Below are 21,165 nucleotides of genomic sequence, written 5' to 3' on the forward strand. Positions count from 1 at the left end.
TTTGTTTTTGTAAGTTTATGTCTATAAGCAATAAAATTCTCTTCCTTGTTATACTAGTGAGATTTGGGGAGGGAATAGAACTAAATGTATTTAGTGTTCCATCTGTATCCTGAAGCCTGAAAGACATTTGAGAAAGCTTTCAATGCAAAGTGGTCTAAAAAAAGGTTGTGTTGCTCTAAGACTTATAGTTCTATGAAAAATGGGGTCGTTGAAGTTTTACTTGCTACTGAAAGTGTCGTTCTAGGACTAAGAGCATCATTGTTACCTGGGTATCACCTGGGTGCTCCTTAGAAATGCAGAATCCTGGGCCCTACCCAGACCTATTGAATCAGAATTAGCATTTTAACAAAATCCTAAGATTCCTAAGAACCCTGAAGGCTGAGAAGTGCTAATATGAAACTTTACTCAGCTTCTACTGTAATTTAGAATAAGCTAACTGTAATGAATTTTAATCTGGGATTTAAACATTTTGGTACATTCCCTTAATAAATTATTCTCCGCATTCTAGAGGTTGCTGTGAGAAAAGAGGAGTATATAAGTTTTCCTTTATAAACCACATAAACCGAAAATTCCGTGTCATTTACCAGATGATGTCAGACTGGTTATGTTCAGTCTTTTTCAGTTGCTCACATTTCAGGTTGGTGATGGGATTGTGTAGATTGTATCGGTGGAGTCTTCAGTCACACTTTGAGTGGTCAAAGTGAGCGGGTGGCTTCCCCTAGAGGCAAAGGATAGAGTGATTCGTTTTACGCCCAGCATCTATCCCAGTGACAGGCTTGTCTTCAGCTAGTGATTTGTGGGACGGGTGAGTCAGATAAGACACAATTCCTGTCTTCAAGATATTCAGGGACTTCCCTGGCGGCCCAGTGGTTAAGACTCCGTGCTTCCACTGCAGGGGAGCACAGGTTTGATCCCTGGTTGGGGAACTAAGACCCCACAGGCCGCGCAGCACGGCCAAGAAAAAAAAAAAAAAGATATTCACCAACCAGCAAGAAATAAATTGGATAATTACCATCCAGGGTTAACCTGTTCTAGGAAGAGTGAGCACAGAGAAGGGGCATCTAATGCAGCATTACTGGCAGAAGAAGGAGCCGAAGGACTAAGTCTCTGGGTGGGTTTAGAGCAGGTGCCCTCTGGGGAGTGTATCAGAATCACCTGGAGGGCTTGTTGGCTGCCCCCATCCTTAGAATTTCTGATCCCATAGGCCTGGGGTGGACCCACGAATGTGCATTTCTAACAGTTTCCCAGATGCTGCTGATGACTGCCCTCCCACTTTGAAAATCACTGGTTTAGAGAATTAACAGCTAGTTGTGGTGGCTGGAGTCAGGAGGCAGGGATGACAAAGAAGGCAGAGGCCTAAGGAGTGGGGATGCCACTGCGGAGGTGGTGGGGAGCCGTTGGCTGGCTTTACAGAGGACGGTGATGGACACCCACTTACCTTTTGGAAAGATCACTTTGGCTGAGGCGTGGAGGATGGGTCCGTGGGGGGGCCCAGTTGGGGGCCAGAAAACCGAACGTGTCGTTGATTGTAGCCATCCAATGAGAAATGATAAACACTTGGAATAAAGGCAAGAGGAGGGAGGAGCCCTAGAACTTGGTGGCTAATGGAAGTGGGAGGAGCCACTGAGGGCCAGTCAGATGTCTGGCTGGGTGTGTGTTCGGACTGTGTTACTCAAGACACAGGAGGAGAGGAGGGTCTGAAGCAGGGTCTGGAGAGGAGAGCACAGGAGGTAAGTGGAGGGCAGGACATGTTGAATTTAAGATGCCGGCAAGATACCTGGGTAGACCGCGCGGTAGAGAGTTTCCCTCGTGAGTCTGGAGGCCGGAGTGAGAGGTGTGGGAAGTCCCGTCACCTCTGCCACTTAACACTGATCTCCCGTGGTGTTTGTTTGGATCAGGCCTTGTATTTGTAAAGAAACAGTATTAATATAAACCTTCAGGGCCTTGAGAACGCAATCCCTTTAAAGATGTCTTTTCAAGAAACATCTAATTTTTTGATGGGAAAAAGAAAAAGTTGAAGTGTGAGTCTTCTAACGTTGGAAGGCGGTTAATACAGCCACCTTCTGTCTGAGAGACCAGGAGATTGGGTTTTAGTAAAAACTTGAAAGGGGCAAAGTCACTTGACTGGTTTGCAGGCCATATGACGAACAGCTGAGACTAATTAGCTGGCTTGTGGGTTTTTACAGAGATGCCTGATTTTGAAAGTTGATGGAGCAAATTGCTTTTCAAAAGACTCTTTTGAAAAACTTTTACAAGTAGGCGATTCTGACTTTCACATCTTTGTATTAGACAAAAAGTAACTTTTTAGAAGGGGACATGTGATTCCAAGTTCTCTAATTGTTGAAGTATTGGGAATGCCAGTCTCTACAGTTTTAGGAAAATTAACCAGCGATTTATACTTTATCAAGGTATGCTTTTGCTTTTTTTGGTGGTGGAGAGGGAGGTAGAGTTCTGCCATGCCAATTTTCAAGTATTTAAAACACGTGCAATTTAACATAAAATGCCACTGCACATGTTAATTTTTTTTTTAAACAAAGACTTCAAGACATCTGCTAAATTTCTTGGGTTTAGTTTGAAAAGTGCATTTTCGGTTACCAGAGAGTGAGTATGAATACTAACTGCATTCTTCCTTTCTTTTCTGTACTTTAACAAAGTAACAGAGGCTTTTATTCTCAGATAATATGTTGAGTAAGAGAGCCGATTATGGAATTGAATTGCTCTAAGAGTCTCACTCATCCTCTGAGCATTTTATCCACAACAGTTCAAGCTTATTGGGATTTTGTTTTCAATATTGTTAGTAGCTCTAGTGGAGGATTATATAAGCGTGTGTTTTAGTATAAGGTGTATTTCTTCTGTCAGTTAAATTTGCCTTCAAATTATTCATTTTGTGATGTTTGGAAACAGCATTGTGAGGAAAGGTCCATCTGTTTTAGAGGTGCTTAGTGATAGTATGCAGGAATGAAAGATCTGGGTGATGAGTATGATGGGGTATCTTATTAGACAATTCTCCCTACTTTTAGATATGTACCAGTTTGCTGGGACTGCCATAACAAAGTGTCACAGACCGTGTAGCTTAAATAACAGAAATTTCTTGTCTCAGTCCTGGAGCCTAGAAGTCTGAGATCAAGGTGTTGGCAGGGCTGGCTCCTTCTGGGGGCTCTGAAGGAAGGGTCTGTTCCAGGCCTCTCTCCTTGGCTTGTGTATGGCTGTCTTCTCCCTCTGTCTCTTCTTGTCATCTTTCTTTTCTGTGTGTCCCTGTTCAGAAATCTTATAGGGACACCAGTCACACTGGATTAGGGCCCACCCTAATGACCTCTTTTTCATTTGATACCCTCTCTAAGGACCCTCTTCCAAATCAGGTCATGTTATGAAGTACTACGAGTTAGGACTTTAACATATGAATTTTGGGAGAACACAGTTCAACTCATAACAGATAAATCTGAAAGATTTCATTACATCACACTTTGCCTCCACGTGCATGCAATAGGTATTTATTAAGCCAAGTGCCTAGACTGTGTTGGGTGTTGAGTGTGTGAAGATAAATAAGACACTGTCTCTGCCCACTAACATTGGTTTAATCATATGTATGGATCTAACTTCGTGAGTGTGCGTTCACTTATCTCTTCCATTGAGTCGGGGCCACTTTCACTGTTGGGTGTCCCTGGAGACACAATCAGCATCTTGGCACAAGGGCACCTGGAAGGGCTCCCTTGCTCCGGAACACCCTCAGGATAGGTGGGGAGAGTAGAAGGACCCCTAACATTCATCTAGTCTGACCTCCTCATTTCACAAATGAAGAAACTCGGGCTTCAAAGTGCTCAAGTCATTTGGCTGACGAGTGTCAGAGCCAAGGCAGTGTCCTGACTTCCACCCCAGTACATCATTTTGTTTTCTTGGTCACAGTTCATGCTTTCACCTAGGAGTGAACCCAAAGTCTCATCAGAAATCAGGTGAGAGGGGGACTTCCCTGGTGGTCCAGTGATTAGGGCTCTGCACTTCCACTGCAGGGGACCATCCCTGGTTGGGGAACTTAGATCCTGCAAGCTACGTGGTGTGGCAAAAAAAAAAAAAAAAAAAAAATCCCACGAGAAAGAGACTTGATAAAAAGCCGACATTCTCTGTTGAGATTCTTCTAAGTACCAAAAAAAAAAAAAAAGTTTGGGGGAGGAGTGTTTATTCATGAGGGCATTTCATCCATAGAATTTCATCCATAGAATGTCCATTTTGTAGTTAATACATCCCAAAGGAGTTTGCTCCCACCTTGGTTAGTTTCTCTGTCTCTTTCCGCTTTCCCTTTTTTCTTTCCAGGCACAGTGTTCAGTGACCCAGCAGCCATTAGAGTACAAACAACATTTTTTCTTCTTTCTTGCTGCTGCTGCCGCCCACAAGACAGGAACTGAGGTAGAAAGAGAATGCTGATGCAACCTTACCGGCCAGCAGGATAGCGCCATGGGAACCAGGACCTGCGCCTGTTTGGCAGGGCTGGGAGCCCAGGGCTGCCTCTGCCGCTGTTTCAGCATCTGCCCTTTCCAGTCCCTCAGTACCTGAGTGCTCACGGAGGACATGCTCCCCACTTCCCTCTGTTTCTCTTCTCTCTTTTGCTGTCATTCCCTTCTTCCTCCCTAGGAACCTGGTTGATTTATAGCTTGAGCCAGGGTGCAGCATATGTGGTAGCTGATGAGTCATGGAACAGGCCCATTAAAAACAAAAGCTGATTTTTGCAGAAGCCATCGTTCTCTGGGGCTGTCTTTGCAAGAGGACACCTTCCTGCTTTCTCCGGCGCTCCCGGTGTTGCTGTGGTGTGGCCGGGGCCCTGCCCTCTTGGCAGAGCAGAGGCTGGGTTCGGTGGGGGTTGGAGGGTAGGGAGGTGATGAGATGAGGGCGCTGCGTGAGAGGTGAGCTCGCATTGCTGCTGCTTCTCTGGAGGCAGGAGCCACTTTGCTCAGACACAGATGCAAATCATCCAAGAGCTGAGAGCATCGATTTTGTTGGGCTTCTCTTCTCCCTGATGTCGTCTGTAAAGGGGTCCTTTATTGTAAGTGCTGGATTTATCACTCAGCAAATATTGAATGGATCCTCTGCTTTCACAAGAAGGAGAGAGTCCAGACGGCTTTAAGCTGGCACCTCCGTGCGGTGGTGACTGACCCAGCCTATGGACTGTCGTTTGAAAAATTTCCTTCCTAGTGTCCTTGGATCTCTCTGGCTGAGCCTTAACATTTTGGCTCTTCACTCTAAAAGGCCATCTTATCTCTCCCATTTTCTCAGTAAATCAACTGTGTTGATGGCTTTAAAATCCGTCGTGTTAACCCTTGTTTTTCTTTTGAGCCCTGTTTCTGTTTTCCACATGCCAATTAAACACAACTCCCTGGATGTCCCCGAGACATGAGGGACATTTAATTGGTCTTGTCCCATACAGTATAACGTAGTAGTTGAGAGTGTGTCTGGGTTCAAATCTTGGCTTTGCCTTTTATTGGCTGTGTGACCTTGGAGAACTTACTTAGCCTTTCTGTGCATGAGTTTTTTCTCATCTGTAAATTAGAGAATTCATAGGGTTGTGAAGCTCTAATGAGTTAATATTTTAAAGGGCTTAGTAGTCAGTGAGTGTTACTTATAATCATCTCAAACCAGCTTTTCCTCTCTTAGTTAATGATAATACCTTTCATTCAGTTTTGGTTATCTTTAACTCCTATACCAGTCAGTTAAGAAATTATACTGATTTTCTGCCTCCTAAATCTATCTCGAATTAATCCCTTCTTCTTCATCCTACTGTCACCAACACATGTCACTCACTGTCTCTCCTCATAGCTTCCTGGTCCTCTGTGTATTCCCAGTCTCCATGTGGCTGCCAGAAAGATCTTTCTAAGACACAGACCTTGTGTTCCTCCTCTTCGTAAAAGCCTGTAGTGGCTTTCCATTGCCCAGAGGACAACACAAGACTTCCTAGTGCCGTATAAGAGTCCTTTCAGGCCCAGGTCCCAACTTTCTCCCATCTTTTCAGCCTGTTGGGACACCTCCTGTCGCCTCCCCGTGCAGCCCTATAGCGGCATGCATCTGCTGAGGTCCCCTAAGTGCATTGTAGCCTTTTCCCTCTTAGACCTTTGCAAGTGCAAATGCTCTTTCCCGACTCCCACCCTCCCATTCAGTCACCCCAGCACCTGCTCCCTTCTCATGGCTCTAAACCTGGCCTGTGTTTTGTACTTCGAATGTCAGACAGCCCTTACCTAATTCCATCAAAACTCGGTTACACCTTTCGGATTGGCATCTGTGATCATTTTGGTTGATGGTTTCCATGATGTTTAAAGGATAATGCTTATTTGACATATGAGGTGAAGTCCTTTACCACATCATATGTGAACTGTGTAATTTTTGTTCATTCACATTTGTCACTTGCGTCTCTGTGTGTTGATGTAAGTCCTTGGCTCAGGTGCCCCTCTGTGAGGCGGCATAGTGGGCTCCCCGCCCCTCTGGCCCCCTCTGCCCCAGGCCTCCTGGCTGCCCAGCGTTGTGTGCATATTTCTGTAACGTTCTTGTTCCACTGCATTTTCATCGTTCATTTCCATGTACAGCGCTTCTATTAGACCATTGCTTTTCTAGAGCCTTGTTCTAGGTGCTTAACATAGCGATGAGCGCAGGGCCTGTTCTCAGTGCTAACTTATTACAGGCATGATGTTTGAACTGATCTGCTCATCAGCCACGACCTGAATTTCTATCATTCATACCAGGCTCTCCCTCCTCAGTGTCTTCAGGCTTTGCTGGTATATCTTTGGGTCATTGGTGTAGGACAGTCCACTTGTCAAATTTTATTTAAAATTATTAACACCTTTTGGATTGATATTTATATATCATTTTGCATTTAGTTCTGGTTATATTTAAGGACATTTGGTGTATGTATCTTTCTTGGGAAATACTTCCGTATTTGTCACAGCCATTCTCCACATCATCCTATCCTTTATAATTTTTCTGATTTTGCATTTGCCTTTTTTGTTTTTTTGGCGGTGCCTCATGGCATGCGGGATCTTAGTTCCCTGACCAGGATCAAACCCGTGCTTCCTGTAGTGGAAGCACGGAGTCTTAACCACTGGACCATCAGGGAAGTCCCTGCATTTGTTTGAGCCAAGTTTTCCTTTATTTATTTATTTATATAAATTTCTTGAGCCAAGTTTTCCTTTATTTATTTATTTATATAAATTTCTTGAGCCAAGTTTTCCTTTATTTATTTATTTATATAAATTTCTTGAGCCAAGTTTTCCTTTATTTATTTATTTATATAAATTTACTTATTTATTTTCCGCTGCGTCGGGTCTTCGTTGCTGCCCGCTGGCTTTCTCTAGTTGCGGCAAGCGGGGGCTACTCTTTGTTGCGGTGGCTTCTCTTGTTGCGGAGCATGGGGTCCAGGTGCAAGGGCTTCAGTAGTTGTGGCACGTGGGCTCAGTAGTTATGGCTTGCGGGCTCTAGAGCACAAGCTCAGTAGTTGTGGTGCACAGGCTTAGTTGCTCCACAGCACGTGGGATCTTCCCGGACCAGGGATCGACCTGTGTCCCCTGCTATGGCAGGCGGATTCTTAACCACTCTGCCACCAGGGAAGTCCCCCCAATTTTTCCGTTAAAGCCACTTAAAAGTGTGTTAAAAAAAATAGATTGCCATCTAGTCTAGTTTTTATAGTTCTGAAAAGTGTTTAAAAAGTAAAAGTGATTAAGTGTTTATAGAAATCACAGAATGAAGATAGACTGTTTTTTGTTTTGTTTTGTTTTTGTTTTTATGGTGTTAGAAAACTTACTGCTGGCAATGGCCCTGGGGCTCCTTGGAGTCAGGTGCGAAATTACAATTCTATATAGTTTTGTGATGTTTAGTTTACTTTTCTTAGGATGAAAGACTCTAGAAGTTTGTTTGAGAGCTACTTGCTGATTTCTATTTAACTGCCCTTTTTCATCTAACATCCCTGGTAAAATAGGTGTATTTCATGGAGTTAAATACAGACTTTAGTATAATTGTATAGGCCAATTGAAAAACAAAAAAAAAACTTGGCAGTTTTTTCAAAAGTGCATCCTAAATAATTAGCCAGAGTTTAGAAATGTACCTTCAACTTCTTTAATTTTAAAATGAAGATGTCACCTTTTTAAAAATTTTTTTATTTTTTAAATTTATTTTGGCTGTGCTGGGTCTTTGTTGCTGCGTGGGTTTTCTCTAGTTGCGGTGAACAGGGGTTACTCTTCGTTGCGGTGCATGGGCTTCTCATTGCGGTGGCTTCTCTTGTTGCGGAGCACGGGCTCTAGGTGCGCGGGCTTCAGTAGTTGTGGCATGTGGGCTCAGTAGTTGTGGCGCATGGGCTTAGTTGCTTTGCGGCACGTGGGATCTTCCCGGACCAGTGCTTGAACCCGTGTCCCCTGCATTGGCAGGTGGATTCTTATCCACTTGCACCACCAGGAAAGTCCAAGATGTCACCTTTTTTTTTTTTTTTAATTTTTAAATTTTTTGCGGTACGTGGGCCTCTCACTGTTGTGGCCTCTCCCGTTGCGGAGCACAGGCTCCAGACGTGCAGGCTCCAGACGCGCAGGCTTAGCGGCCATGGCTCACGGGCCTAGCCGCTCCACGGCATGTGGGATCTTCCCGGACTGGGGCACGAACCCGTGTCCCCAGCATCGGCAGGCAGACTCCCAAGCACTGCACCACCAGGGAAGACCCAAGATGTCACCTTTTAAAAAGTGATAAGATCACATTTAAAAAAAAATTTTATTGGATTATAGTTGATTTACAATGTTGTATTAGTTTCAGGTGTACAGCAAAGTGATTCAGTTATACACATATTCATTCTTTTTCAGATTATTTTCTCATATAGGTTTTCATAGAATACTGAGTAGAGTTCTCTGTGCTATACAGTAGGTCCTTGTTGGTTGTCTATCTCATATATAGTAGTGTGTGTATGTTAATCCCAAGCTCCTGATTTATCCCCCACCTTTCCGCTTTGTTAACCATAAGTTTGTTTTCGATATCTGTAAGTCTGTTTCTGTTTTGTAAATAAGTTCATTTGTATCATTTTTAAAAATTAGATTCCACATATGAGTGTTATCATATATTTGTCTTTGAATTACTCCTCTTAGTATAATAATCTCTAGGTCCATCCATGTTGCTGCAAATGGCATTATTTTGTTCTTTTTTAATGGCTGAGTAATATTCCATTGTATATGTGTACCACATCTTCTTTATCCATTCCTCTGTCGATGGATATTTAGGTTGCTTCCACATCCTGGCTATTGTAAATAGTGCTTCTATGAACATTGGGATGCCTGTATCTTTTCGAATTATGGTTTTCTCTGGATGTATGCCCAGGAGTGGGATTATTGTATCATATGGTAGTTCTATTTTTAGTTTTTTAGTTTTTTGTTTTTTGTTTTTGTGGTACGCGGACCTCTCACTGTTGTGGCCTCTCCCGTTGCGGAGCACAGGCTCCGGACACGCAGGCTCAGCGGCCATGGCTCACGAGCCCAGCTGCTCTGCGGCATGTGGGATCTTCCCAGACTGGGGCACGAACCCATGTCCTCTGCATCGGCAGGTGGACTGTCAACCACTGCGCCACCAGGGAAGCTGCGACTTTTAGTTTTTTAAGGAACCTCCATGCTGTTCTCTGTAGTGGTTGTACCAGTTGACATTCCCACCAACAGTGTAGGAGGGTTCCTTTTTCTCCACACCCTCTCCAGCATTTATTGTTTGTAGACTTTTTGATGATGGCCATTCTGACTGGTGTGAGGTGATAACCTCATTGTAGTTTTGATTTGCATTTCTCTGATAATTAGTGATGTTGAGCATCTTTTTATGTGCTTTTTAGCCATCTATATGAAAAGCACATTTTTTGACTAGTAGAGGGAGATGGCAGATTGGGTGGGATCTAGTGCATAACAAGAGAGGTATAGTAAGGCAAGAAAGATGAGGAACCTGTTTCCTACTCACTGTCACAGTCTTTTCTCCAAGTATCTGGGGAATACATTGACTTTTTTTTTTAAACCGTAGCCTTCAGGGTGAGTCACACAGCTGTGTGTGTGTATGGGCAGTGGGGTGGGATGAGGGGAGAGTATGCATGAGGGTCTTTGGATCTTTCAGCTTTTCTGTTCTCTCCTGTTCTACACTGTTGGGCTGTAGAATGCTTTCCCCCCAGGGAATCCCAGCTTTAATGTACTATTTAGGGCAAATTACTTAGAGAACTTCTCCATCTCCAGACACCAAACCCTTTGTACACTTCCTCTCAGAACCTACCTCACCTGTATCTAGGTTAGGTGTTAATCTCATGTGCTCCTTCCATTATGCCAGCCATAGGTACTAACCACACTTGGAGTCTTGCTTCCGTGGTCAGTGTTCTCCATTAGATGGTAAATTTGGCGGGGGAGCAGGTGCTGTATCTGTCTTATTTGCATTTCTATCACCTTGCACAGTGTTTACCTGTGGTGGGCACTCAGCTATTAAATGAATGAACAAAACAAACAGATAATAACCCCTCATTAAAACAGAACCTGTCCAGTCTTTTCTAGAGGTATAACCTCCCTTGAGGCAGCATTCCACAAATCAGATTTGTTCATCCTGTTTTAAGCAAAAGGAAATAACTATATTTTCCCCTCTATCCTCAGATTGTACAAATTAGATGATCATTGTGGCTGGTCTGGTTTAGGTTCAGAACCAAGGTTTTGAGGCATGGGCTGGCCCCTTTGGCTGGTAGTGTTGAATTGCAAAATATGTATAAGCGTCACTTTTTATCTCTCTTAAGATGCTTATCATTTTTGAAATCTGTCACCCTCATTGCTAGGTTTTATAATGGGGGGAGCGCTTGAACCCCAGTACTTAAAGTCCAACATAGTACTGAAAAGAAATTCAAAAGACAACTAATGATTTTCTGATATTTCTCTAGGGAGTAAAAGACTATTTCAGTTGAAAACTTTCTGTGATAATTACTTCTGTCTCTAACTGACTGCATCTTGAGTAACGTTTTTCTTTTGGCTCCAAGCTAGAGCAACCTATGTACACGTGATGTGTTACATTTGAAGATTGGTTTTGAGTAAATCCTCTCAATTATGTGATACTTATTAGGTATTTCATTTTTTTATTCATTCAAATATTTATTAATGATTCTGAGAACTATAGCCTCCTCTCCTCAGGGATGGACATGGAAGAAACAGTGACTTTGAAAGAGAAGTCTTGGGTAGAGAGTATAGGTAAAGAGGAGAAGTCAGGAAAGTTAGAGAAAAAACTAGAAGAAAGGAAAAATAAAGATCAAAGGCAGAATAGTGCTCGCTTCGGCAGCACATATAGTAAAATTGGAACGATACAGAGAAGGTGAGCATGGCCCCGGTGCAAGGATGACACGGAAATTCGTGAAGTGTTCCATATTTTTTTGTTATAAAGCAGAAACTAGCACACCATTGTAAAGCAATTATACTCCAATAAAGATGTAAAAAAAAAAGGCAGAATAATTATAAAAGCTTGTAAATTAACAGATGGAAGGAGAAAAAAAACCCACATAATTTTCCCAATAGATTTAGGAATGTAATTTGATAAAATTGATATGCATTCATAATACTCATTCTTAGAAAACTAGTAATAGATGGTGCACTTCCTTAACCTGATAAGAGTGTGTACCAAAAACCTAAAGCAAATGTTATTCATCACAGTGAAACGTTAGAATCAAGACAAGATTTTTATTCAGTACTTTTGGAGGTCCTAACTGGTACAGTAAGACAAGGAATATAAATAAAAGATATAAAGATTAGAAAAGAAATATATAGAATGTATATATGTGTGTGTGTGTATATATATATATACTACATATATATTATATATATTTAAAAGATGTCACTTATAGTAGTCACAAAAATATAAAGTACCAGTAAATCTAAAAATGTACAAGGTCTTTATGAAGAGAATTTACTTTGACAACATTTTTAAAGGCGTTAAAGAAGACATAAATAAAGGTAGAGATTATACATTACATGGATAGATTCAATATCATGAATATGTCAGTCTTCTCAATTTGATCTATAGATTTAATGTACTCCAAATCAAAATTTCCTTATGGTTTTTGAGGAACTTAGATGGAAGTGTGAAAGGTCAAGGATGTCCACAGTGAGGTAGAGGGGCCTGGTCCTTCCAGATATAAACAATAAATATAAAGCTGTATTATAAAGCCATAGTAGTAGTTAAGACCATATGACATTGGCCCAGGGATAATGAAAATGACCAAAGGAACAGAAGAGAGAGCCATGAAACAGATCTAATCAGATATGGTGACTCACTAGGGAAAGCATAATTTTTCTCAATAAATGGTACTATGATAATTAGGTGTCCTTTTGGGGAAACTAATGAAATTGGATTCCTACATACACCTTAAAAATTCCCACTGGATTGAAGACTTAATGTGAAAGGCAAAATCTTTTAGAAAATAATGTAGAAGAATATCTTTATTACTTTAGGTAAAGAAGGATTTCTTTCATGATATGAAAAGAACTATCTATAAAAGTTTGATAGATATGACTACTGGAAGATTGAGCCATTAAAAAAGTGAAAAGACAAACAGCTAGGTCCTACTGTGTAGCACAGGGAACTATATTCAATATCCTGAGATAAACCATAATGGAAAAGAATATAAAAAAGACTCTTTCACGCTCTCTCTCTCTCTCTCTCTCTCTACATAAACTGAGTCACTTTGCTGTACAGCAGAAATTAACACAAGATTGCAAATCCAACTATACTTCAATTAAGAAAAAAAAAGTGAAAAGACAAACCACAAACAGGAAGAAGATATTTGCAACCTCTGTAACTGACAAAGGACGAGTCGCCAGAATATATGAAGAACTCCTTCATAAGACAGGAAAAGACAACCCAATAGAAGAAAAGAAAAAGACAACCCAATAGAAGAAAAAGACATAAGAAAAAGACATAAGAATGTCTTTAAGAAAAAGTCCATAAGAAAAAGACAACCCAATAGAAGAAAAAGGGAAAGGACATGACTATGCTCTTCCACAAGAAGAAATCAAATGGCCAACAAATTAAAAAAAAAAAAAAAGGAATTGAATGGCTCAACCACATTAGCAATAAAAGAAATGCTAATTTAGATTACAGTGTGTTACCATTTTGAGAAGTCTGACAATAAAATGTTGGTGAGGATGTGAAGTTGGGAGAGTACAACAATTATGCTGGACAACAATTTGGCATTGTCTTGTACTGAATATTATTGAACGCGCACATACCTATGCCCCAGGAATGTCACTCTTTGGTATCTACCCTTCTCCCCTGGTATGTTCTGAATTGGTTCAGATGTGTTGAGACAGTAAACGCTTCTTCTCTCAGGGTTGTTGGGCAGGGCCTGGCATTGCTGGAATGCCCAGATCTGTGGCCTTCGATTATGAGCATTTGACCCAGTTCGTCAAACAAATAGCATGAAAAGGGTTGCCAAACAATTTCCTGGAGAAGCTCTTGCTGGCATGCATCAGGAGACGGTGCACGTGCATATTTATAGAAGTGTTGTTTTATTTTAAATGAGAACAAAAACATGGGGGACATGGTCTAGTTAGCTAATTCTCTTCTGAAAACCCACAGCCATTAAGTAATTAGAAAAGAGTATGGGCTTGTCATTTCTTAATATCAGCAGTAAAAGTGGTAATTATTTCAAGCCGAGTGAGAGAGGCAGAGAATGAGGCTGAAGGAAAATGATATACCCCTGGCCATTATGTATTTTTATTAACATGTAGTCAGATGGGTGGGATATAGGGTGATGTTTTGAATCTGAATTGGTGCCCTAATAAAGGCTCCCCAAAGGAGAGAACAGTCTAGAGGCAAGGAGATATCCAGCTGTCCTCCTTGACATTTCCCTTTTACTTACTGTCAGATACTAGAGGCATGATGTCTGCAAATGAAGTTTCATCACAACAGCAGGGACTTCCCATCATGTCCCATGTAATTTAGTTTGAGTGAGAACACCCTGCTGTGATCCTTGGTCTTGTGTGTTCCCTCTTCTGCGGTTTGTACAGTCATGGCCTTCTTTTTGGACCTTTCACTGTTGGCCCCTCTGCCTCTGTCCCAAGGACAGAGAGAAATGTGGGACCATAGTGAAAGGGGATGGTTTTCAAGCACTTCTCTGTCATGTGGCTTTGTTGACCCCTAACTCTCAGTCTGTCCCAATCCAATCTCATCATCTTTTCCCTCCAAAAATCTGGTGGCCACCCACAAGAAACTTCTGCCCACTTCAGCTCTCTCCCTTCCCAAACTTCAAATATCCTGTTTCTGTCAGCAGCCCCATTTTGCTGTCTTGGTCACCCAGTTTCATTCCTGGTAGTACTTTCTCTTTGTTGCTTCCTCCTCTACCCAGTGACGCACTGCATTTTATTATTATTATTATTTTTTATACTATAACCATTTTATTTAGCATCAAGAATCCACAAAATCAATGCAGATGTCTCTTGGATCTTTTCCATCTCATGCTCATGTCTAGGGCTCTCGTCTTTAAGGAGTGAGAGGTGACACGAGGGACAGCTGCCACCATGACCCCATTTAAACGTCTCATGGCTAAACTCTTCAAATGTAGAATGTTTGTGTAGGGAAGAGACCATTGAGTTCAGCCCTCTTATTTCATATTTGAGGAAACAAGGCCTGGAGAAGGGGTGGTGACCCATGCTGGATCACACACAGATGGTAGCAGAGCTGAAACGAGTACCCAGCACACCGACGGGTTCGTTGTCCAGCCTTCTTCAGCTTGCCACATTGCCTCATAAGCATTCCTTTGAATTTATAGCCAGTTTTATAGTTATTTGTGGATTTGTCTTATGTTTCTCTGACTGTAAATTTTGAGGGAAAGAACTATATCGTATTTACATTCGTAGCCTTTGAAGTAGTTAACAGGGCTTCTCAATACTTGTTAAATTGCAGTCAGAACATGTTCTTGCACCAAACATTCCATCTTTCCTACTCACCACCACTGAGCTAAATCCCTTCCGGCTTTGAAGGTGTTCAGCTAAGGCCCTGGTTTCTGCTTGAAGCCTTGGTCAGATTGTGCCCTGTTTCTGACCTCTTGGGGTCTTTAATCCTCCCAGTGATCTTGCTAGATAAACACTCCCATATTGAGGAAACAGGCTGGGAGAGGTTACGTGACTTGCCCGAGATCACACAGCTAGGAAGTACGTTGCAGAATCCAGGTGTTCTGACATCAAGCCCATTTCACCTTTTTTTTTTTTTTTTTTTTTTTGGTGGTACGCGGGCCTCTCACTGTCGTGGCCTCTCCTGTTGCGGAGCACAGGCTCCGGACGCGCAGGCTCAGCGGCCATGGCTCACTGGCCTAGCTGTTCCGCGGCATGTGGGATCTTCCCGGACCGGGGCACGAACCGTGTCCCCTGCATCGGCAGGCGGACTCTCAACCACTGCGCCACCAGGGAAGCCCCCCATTTCACTTTTGATATCCTGGGCTGGGTGACATTTTGCTTCCTGATTATCTTGTCTTATTTGTCCTTTGTTGGAAGTGAGTTCATTTTATTTGCTCATCCCAATTACCAAGTTCTTGAGGGTTCTCATATTTCTCTTGTGCCATTTGTAGTTGTCAACACAGTACTGGGCACATAGAAACTGCTTATCAAATACTGTTGAGTTGAATGCAAATATAATTTAATTTACCAAAAAAGAGCAGCTAGGGACTTCCCTGGTGGCTCAGTGGTCAAGAATCCGCCTGCCAATGCAGGGGACACAGGTTCGAACCCTGGTCTGGGAAGATCCCATATGCTGCAGAGCAACTAAGCCCGTGCGCCACAGCTACTGAGCCTGCGCTCTGGAGCCCGCAAGCCACAACTACTGAGCCCTCGTGCCACAACTACTGAAGCCCGTGAGCCTATTGCCCATGCTCCGCAACAAAGAGAGGACACTGCAATGAGGAACCCACACACTGCAATGGAGAGTAGCCCCTGCTCGCCAAAACTAGAGAAAGCCTGCGTGCAGCAACGAAGACCCAACACAGCCATAAATAAATAAATAAATAAACTTATTAAAAAAAAAAAAAAGAGCCGCTATCAGTGGAGCTCCAAGACACCTTATGAGTCATTCCTGAATGAAATCAGCAGGGAACAGAGGGAAACAGAGGAAGGAAAAGGCTGTCAGAGAAAGCCAGATGGTAGACACAATTAGCAATTGAGTGACAGCTGGTCTGTTTTAAGTCCAGCGGTGAGGTGTGGAGGGGAAGCGACACACAAGAAGAACAGTCCCGGCAATACGCAAGTTTACTGGGGAGCTGAGGAATGGGAGAGGAGTACTCAGAAGTAGTGTAATACCCGTCCAAGTTAACCAAGATAAAGCACTCATACATATTGAGGAAACATTGGTTAAAGGAATATCCAGAGCATGATGTGGCCTAGGAGGACTGGTTTCCAGGCTGAGAGTGGAATGGGTAGAGGAACTTTTGGCTTAGTTCGTGATCATACTGTTAATTACTGAGACTGTGAGAAGAGGAACATAAGTAGGTGAGGATGTTGCCATTGAAACAACTTCCCTTCCCCTTTCTCTACTACGGCGATCAGTAGGGTCTCAGTCCTGAGCCCTGATGGTCAGAAGTGAAGGGAACTCAAATGATTGCACGTGTCCTCTGTGCACAGAGGTGTGTTGTGATGGCCAACTCCATGGCTTTTCCGATACTGCTTCATTTCACTTTCTTCTCTGTGTATTTGCCCTATAAATTAGTGAGGTGCTTTAGAAATTCCAGTACTTTGGTAACTAAACTATATTCCCGATTCTGCCTTTTTCCCAAAATGGTCATGAAAATCCACTGACAGACCTCATGCCCCAGATTTTGGTTTGGAAAATCACACTGCATCTCCTGAGTAAATAAACATTTTGCATCTTAACAAAATGTAAAACCTCTTGCACTAGAATGTATGTGGTAAATGTCCAGTTTCCTAATAGAAGCTTGTTCTCTTGCTGATTCATAGTTTCCTTGCTAACACAGAATCTTTATTTTGTGTTATATAAATCCACTTCTTACCCATCCCCCCCCCCCCCAAAAAAGGAAATAGGAGCTTGGTTCCCATAGGTGTCCTTATCCCAGGCTTGGCTGATGACAAAGACAGGTATGGCTTTGGGAACCAAGTTCTAACCTGGATGCTTGACTTTTCCATTTGCCCAGGGCAGCTGGAGGAAACTTAGTGAAGGAACCTGTTTAGGTTGATTAGGGAGCCTTTGAAATTGGATAGGTTAAGCAGGGGAGAGCAAGTAGATGGAATAAATTGCCCTGACTTAGAAAGGAAGAATCTCTCTGGCTTTTGATAAAGTAACAACTACCTGGGTCTTTTCTAGGTGTTGTTCCTACTGGCTCTGATGAGCAACTGGTCTTCCCAGTCTGCATGGCTAGCTGTCCTCCTGAATTCCTCAAATCCACAAGCCATCTCTCCCCTTTTTGATCTGCTCCTTACTTTTTTGGTGTTTGACTTTGATGTGACTTTGTCCACCTGTCTGGGACCTCCATTTGAATCTCCCCCTTCTGGCCTGAAGTTGGTTCTATGCCATCTTCATATGAGGCTGCCTGCTCTGGTAGGGAACACTAGGGATTGCTCTGTTCCCATCTTCCCCATGCCCTTTCCTCCTTCCCTGGAACTTTCTAATGGTTCTAAGTAGCAGTCCTTTCTTTTTTTTTTTTTTAAATTAAATTAATTAATTTATTTATTGGCTGCTTTGGGTCTTCATTGCTGCGTGTGGGCTTTCTCTAGTTGCGGTGAGCGGGGGCTACTCTTTGTTGTGGTGTGTGGGTTTCTCATTGCGGTGGCTTCTACTGTCGTGGAGCACGGGCTCTAGGCACACAGGCTTTAGTAGTTGCAGCACGCAGGCTCAGGAGTTGTGGGTTGCGGGCTCTAGAGCACAGGCTTAGTGGTTGTGGCGCAAGGGCTTAGTTGCTCCGCGGCATGTGGGACCTTCCTGGACCAGGACTTGCATTGGCAGGTGGATTCTTAACCACTGCGCCACCAGGGAAGTCCCAGTAGCAGTCCTTTCATATGAAACATTCCTCATGACATAGCCATTAGCTGGAACAAGGGGTTCTATGGAGAAAATACAATACTAGCAATTTCTTTTGAATTTATAGAAAAAAGTCAAGTTAGTGGAGAAAATTTTAAGTTTTTCTCCCATCAGTATTTTTTAAAATTTATGCTGCTTTGTGTTCTCCTGTGCTGTACTTTAGTACAAAGTGGCTTCTGACGTAGCACAAAATAATATATTCTCAGTTATTTTAAGTTTGCTATATCAACATTTCATTGTGGTCTTCAAAGCATATCTTGACTTTTGAGGGTTCCACCCAAGCATAGGTTGTCGAGTCCATTGAGACTGACATGGCTATGCTTTACAATGCCCTTTGGGAAAAGATCACCAGTGTAGCTGGTTATAAACATCCTCCCAATAGTTCCCTTTTCCAAGAACACTGGTTTTCTGTCCCAAGGGGGATGCTGCCCCTTGCTTCACTTCTAGCCAGTTTGATCTAGATTTTCCCTGGACTATTCAGCCTTAGATCCACAGCTCTTCTTTCCCTTTGGTTGACCCAGTGATCATTGTCCTTTCCTACAGACTTATTCTGTGAAGCTCCAGGTAGCCCTTCTTGGAATTCTTACCAGGGTCACCCAATACATTCCAGATTTTCAATCCCAGATAAGAAGAGTCCTAAGGTTGTGGTAAGGGGATGAGATTTGAGACATGGCATTTTTAGGAGATGCTGAATAAAAAAGTGTAGCATACCTTGTAATGAGGTGTCAGTTTGAGGTGTTTAGGCAGGCAGGAAGTGTTGGGTACAAAGTTGAAGGTAAACAAGATGATTCAGAGCCATTGAGGTCGAGCTTTCCACGTTGATTTTCCACATGTGTACAATGGAGCACTTGTTAGGACTTTGTTGGGTCCACAGGCCTTGGAGGTGGGGTCTTACCTTCACTTCTTTTACCAGAGTGGTTCTACTTTCACCTGTTTTATATGTTAAAGTGCCAGGTAAGATTTCATTTGAAGAACCTTGCTAAAGAACGTTTGCAACCAGCTGGACCAGAGCAGTTTTCTGAGGGAGCGAAAGATTTGCTGCAGTGATACTATGTAGCTTTTCTGAGACGCTATGCAAGAGTATTCAGCTGGCTGTGAAAACACTGATCTGCTATGAACAAGAAGTAACCCAAGCTTAGCGTAGCTCTAAGTCAGAGAAGAAGCTCCCCAAACATAAAATCATGTCTGCAGTGCTCTATAATAGAATGTTAGGATGCAGCATACTGTGTTCATTCCTTATTGCTCAATTGTCCTAACTGAGTAAAAGCCAGCATGTGCTGAACAGATGTGCCTGAGCCTTTCTGTCATTTACTGAGTGTGCCTCACATATGCTTCCTTAAATATTCTCATAAGAGTGGACATGTGAATCCACTCCAAACTTTTTTTAAAAAGGAAAGAGAATGACAAAAGCCTAGTGCAAATTATAGCCTTCTCAATTAATGTCAGATTTATAAGAATTCCAAATAATATGTATGCACTAAAGGCAGAAGCAAATAACTTAGCCAGGCAGTAAGTGAACAATTTGGAGGTCTCTAAATGTGGTATATAACTCGTTTGGCTGTAACTTTTTATTCCAGTTAAAAAAAATAACAATAAAGAGAAAAAGGACATTTGAATAAAAGTTTATAGACTCCTAAAGAACCTCAATGGGTCCCAGAGCTCCACAGACTTGAGGCCTCTCTAATAACTGCAGTGCCTTATTCTTTTATGATTTGCTATATTCATCTCGTTTAAGACATTGTCTTGTGCTTATTTTCTAAAAATAAATACGATCCAGTTTTTTCTCGGAACCTAACAGGTGAAGTAGGAAAACATAAACAAGGATATATCAGATTGAAAAATACAACTAACTAGCTTGAACTAGTACATACGTAATTCTGCATACAACAAACAGGGAATACAGATCCTTTTTACGCAACCAGGGGACATTCGTAAAACTTAACAAATCCCCCCAAATGTGATATTAGGCAGCATTTACTGATTCAAAGGTAAGAAAATTAGAAAAAACAACAACAATCGCAAAAAAGCCAACTGTGATCTGACAGGCTGATTTAGAAATAGGCTGGATGCCTGCAAGTACCTCAGTCCTCTTTTGCATAAGTAAACCCAAGGCATGCCCTAGTCTATAAAAAGCTGTTGATAGAAATGCAAACAGTCCCTGCTAAGACTGCCTACTGCATAGGTGGAACGGGGCAAGAATCAATAAGAAGTATATCAGATTGGACCTGCACCACAGGTGAGTTTCTCTTCTTTCCTTTTGATTCAGCTATTAAAGAATATGATATTTAGGGAGCAGTTAAACATGTATTGTAAGTATATTAAATGGAGAGAGTGGACCTGATCGAGGACCAGGAAGACCTATAGCTGGCTGTTTAGAGCTTATTGACACCAAACGAGAGAGGCTAAGAATCCTAGTACTGTTGTTTTGTGGTGCTAAAACATCAGGAAATAGTTTGATATTTCTGAGCCTATTTTACTGTTTTTAAAAGAACTAAGTTAACACATGGTGGAATATTTACAGACACTAGTTTTTTTAAAATAAATTTATTTCTTTTTTATCTATTTTTGTCTGTGTTGGGTCTTCGTTGCTATGTGCGGGTTTTCTCTAGTTGCAGCGAGCGGGGGCTACTCTTCATTGCGGTGCGCGTGCTTCTCATTGCGGTGGCTTCTCTTGTTGAAGAGCACAGGCTCTAGGCACGCGGGCTTCAGTAGTTGTGGCGTGCAGGCTCAGTAGTTGTGGCTTGCGGGCTCTAGAGCACAGGCTCAGTAGTTGTGGTGCACGGGCTTAGTTGCTTCGCAGCATGTGGGATCTTCACAGACCAGGGCTCGAACCCGTGTCCCCTGCATTGGCAGGTGGATTCCTAACCACTACACCACCAGGGAAGTCCTCAGACACTAGTTTTTTAAACTCATGATTAACTTGTGTCAGTATGCTGCCTTTTCATCAGTATATGGTAAACCCCAAACTGGCACAGTGGAGAAGCACTTGGGTTTCTGAAACGGCTCTGTTCCCAGACTTAGCTGGGGGAAGACTTTCCTTATTGGAAAAGCAGAAGTCCCTGAAGACAGAGTAGCAAATGAGCTTATGGAGGAGAGTCCAGTACCTTGAAATTGATATAGCAGCTCACTGTTACAAGGAAAGCA

The 21,165-nt window shown here is 42.4% G+C and overlaps 1 protein-coding gene and 1 non-coding gene across 5 annotated transcripts in view; both read left to right on the top strand.

Annotated features, from left to right (window-relative positions):
• The window catches only part of RAB27A (RAB27A, member RAS oncogene family), a 73,955-nt gene that overhangs the window by 13,995 nt on the left and 38,795 nt on the right, over positions 1-21,165 (top strand). The window lies entirely within an intron of this gene.
• On the top strand, positions 11,271-11,377 carry LOC115864882 (U6 spliceosomal RNA). The gene has a single exon (XR_004044175.2). It is a non-coding gene; the product is annotated as a U6 spliceosomal RNA (small nuclear RNA).

This window comes from Globicephala melas, chromosome 2 (genome assembly GCF_963455315.2).
Source record: "Globicephala melas chromosome 2, mGloMel1.2, whole genome shotgun sequence".
Classification (NCBI taxonomy): Eukaryota; Metazoa; Chordata; class Mammalia; order Artiodactyla; family Delphinidae; genus Globicephala; species Globicephala melas.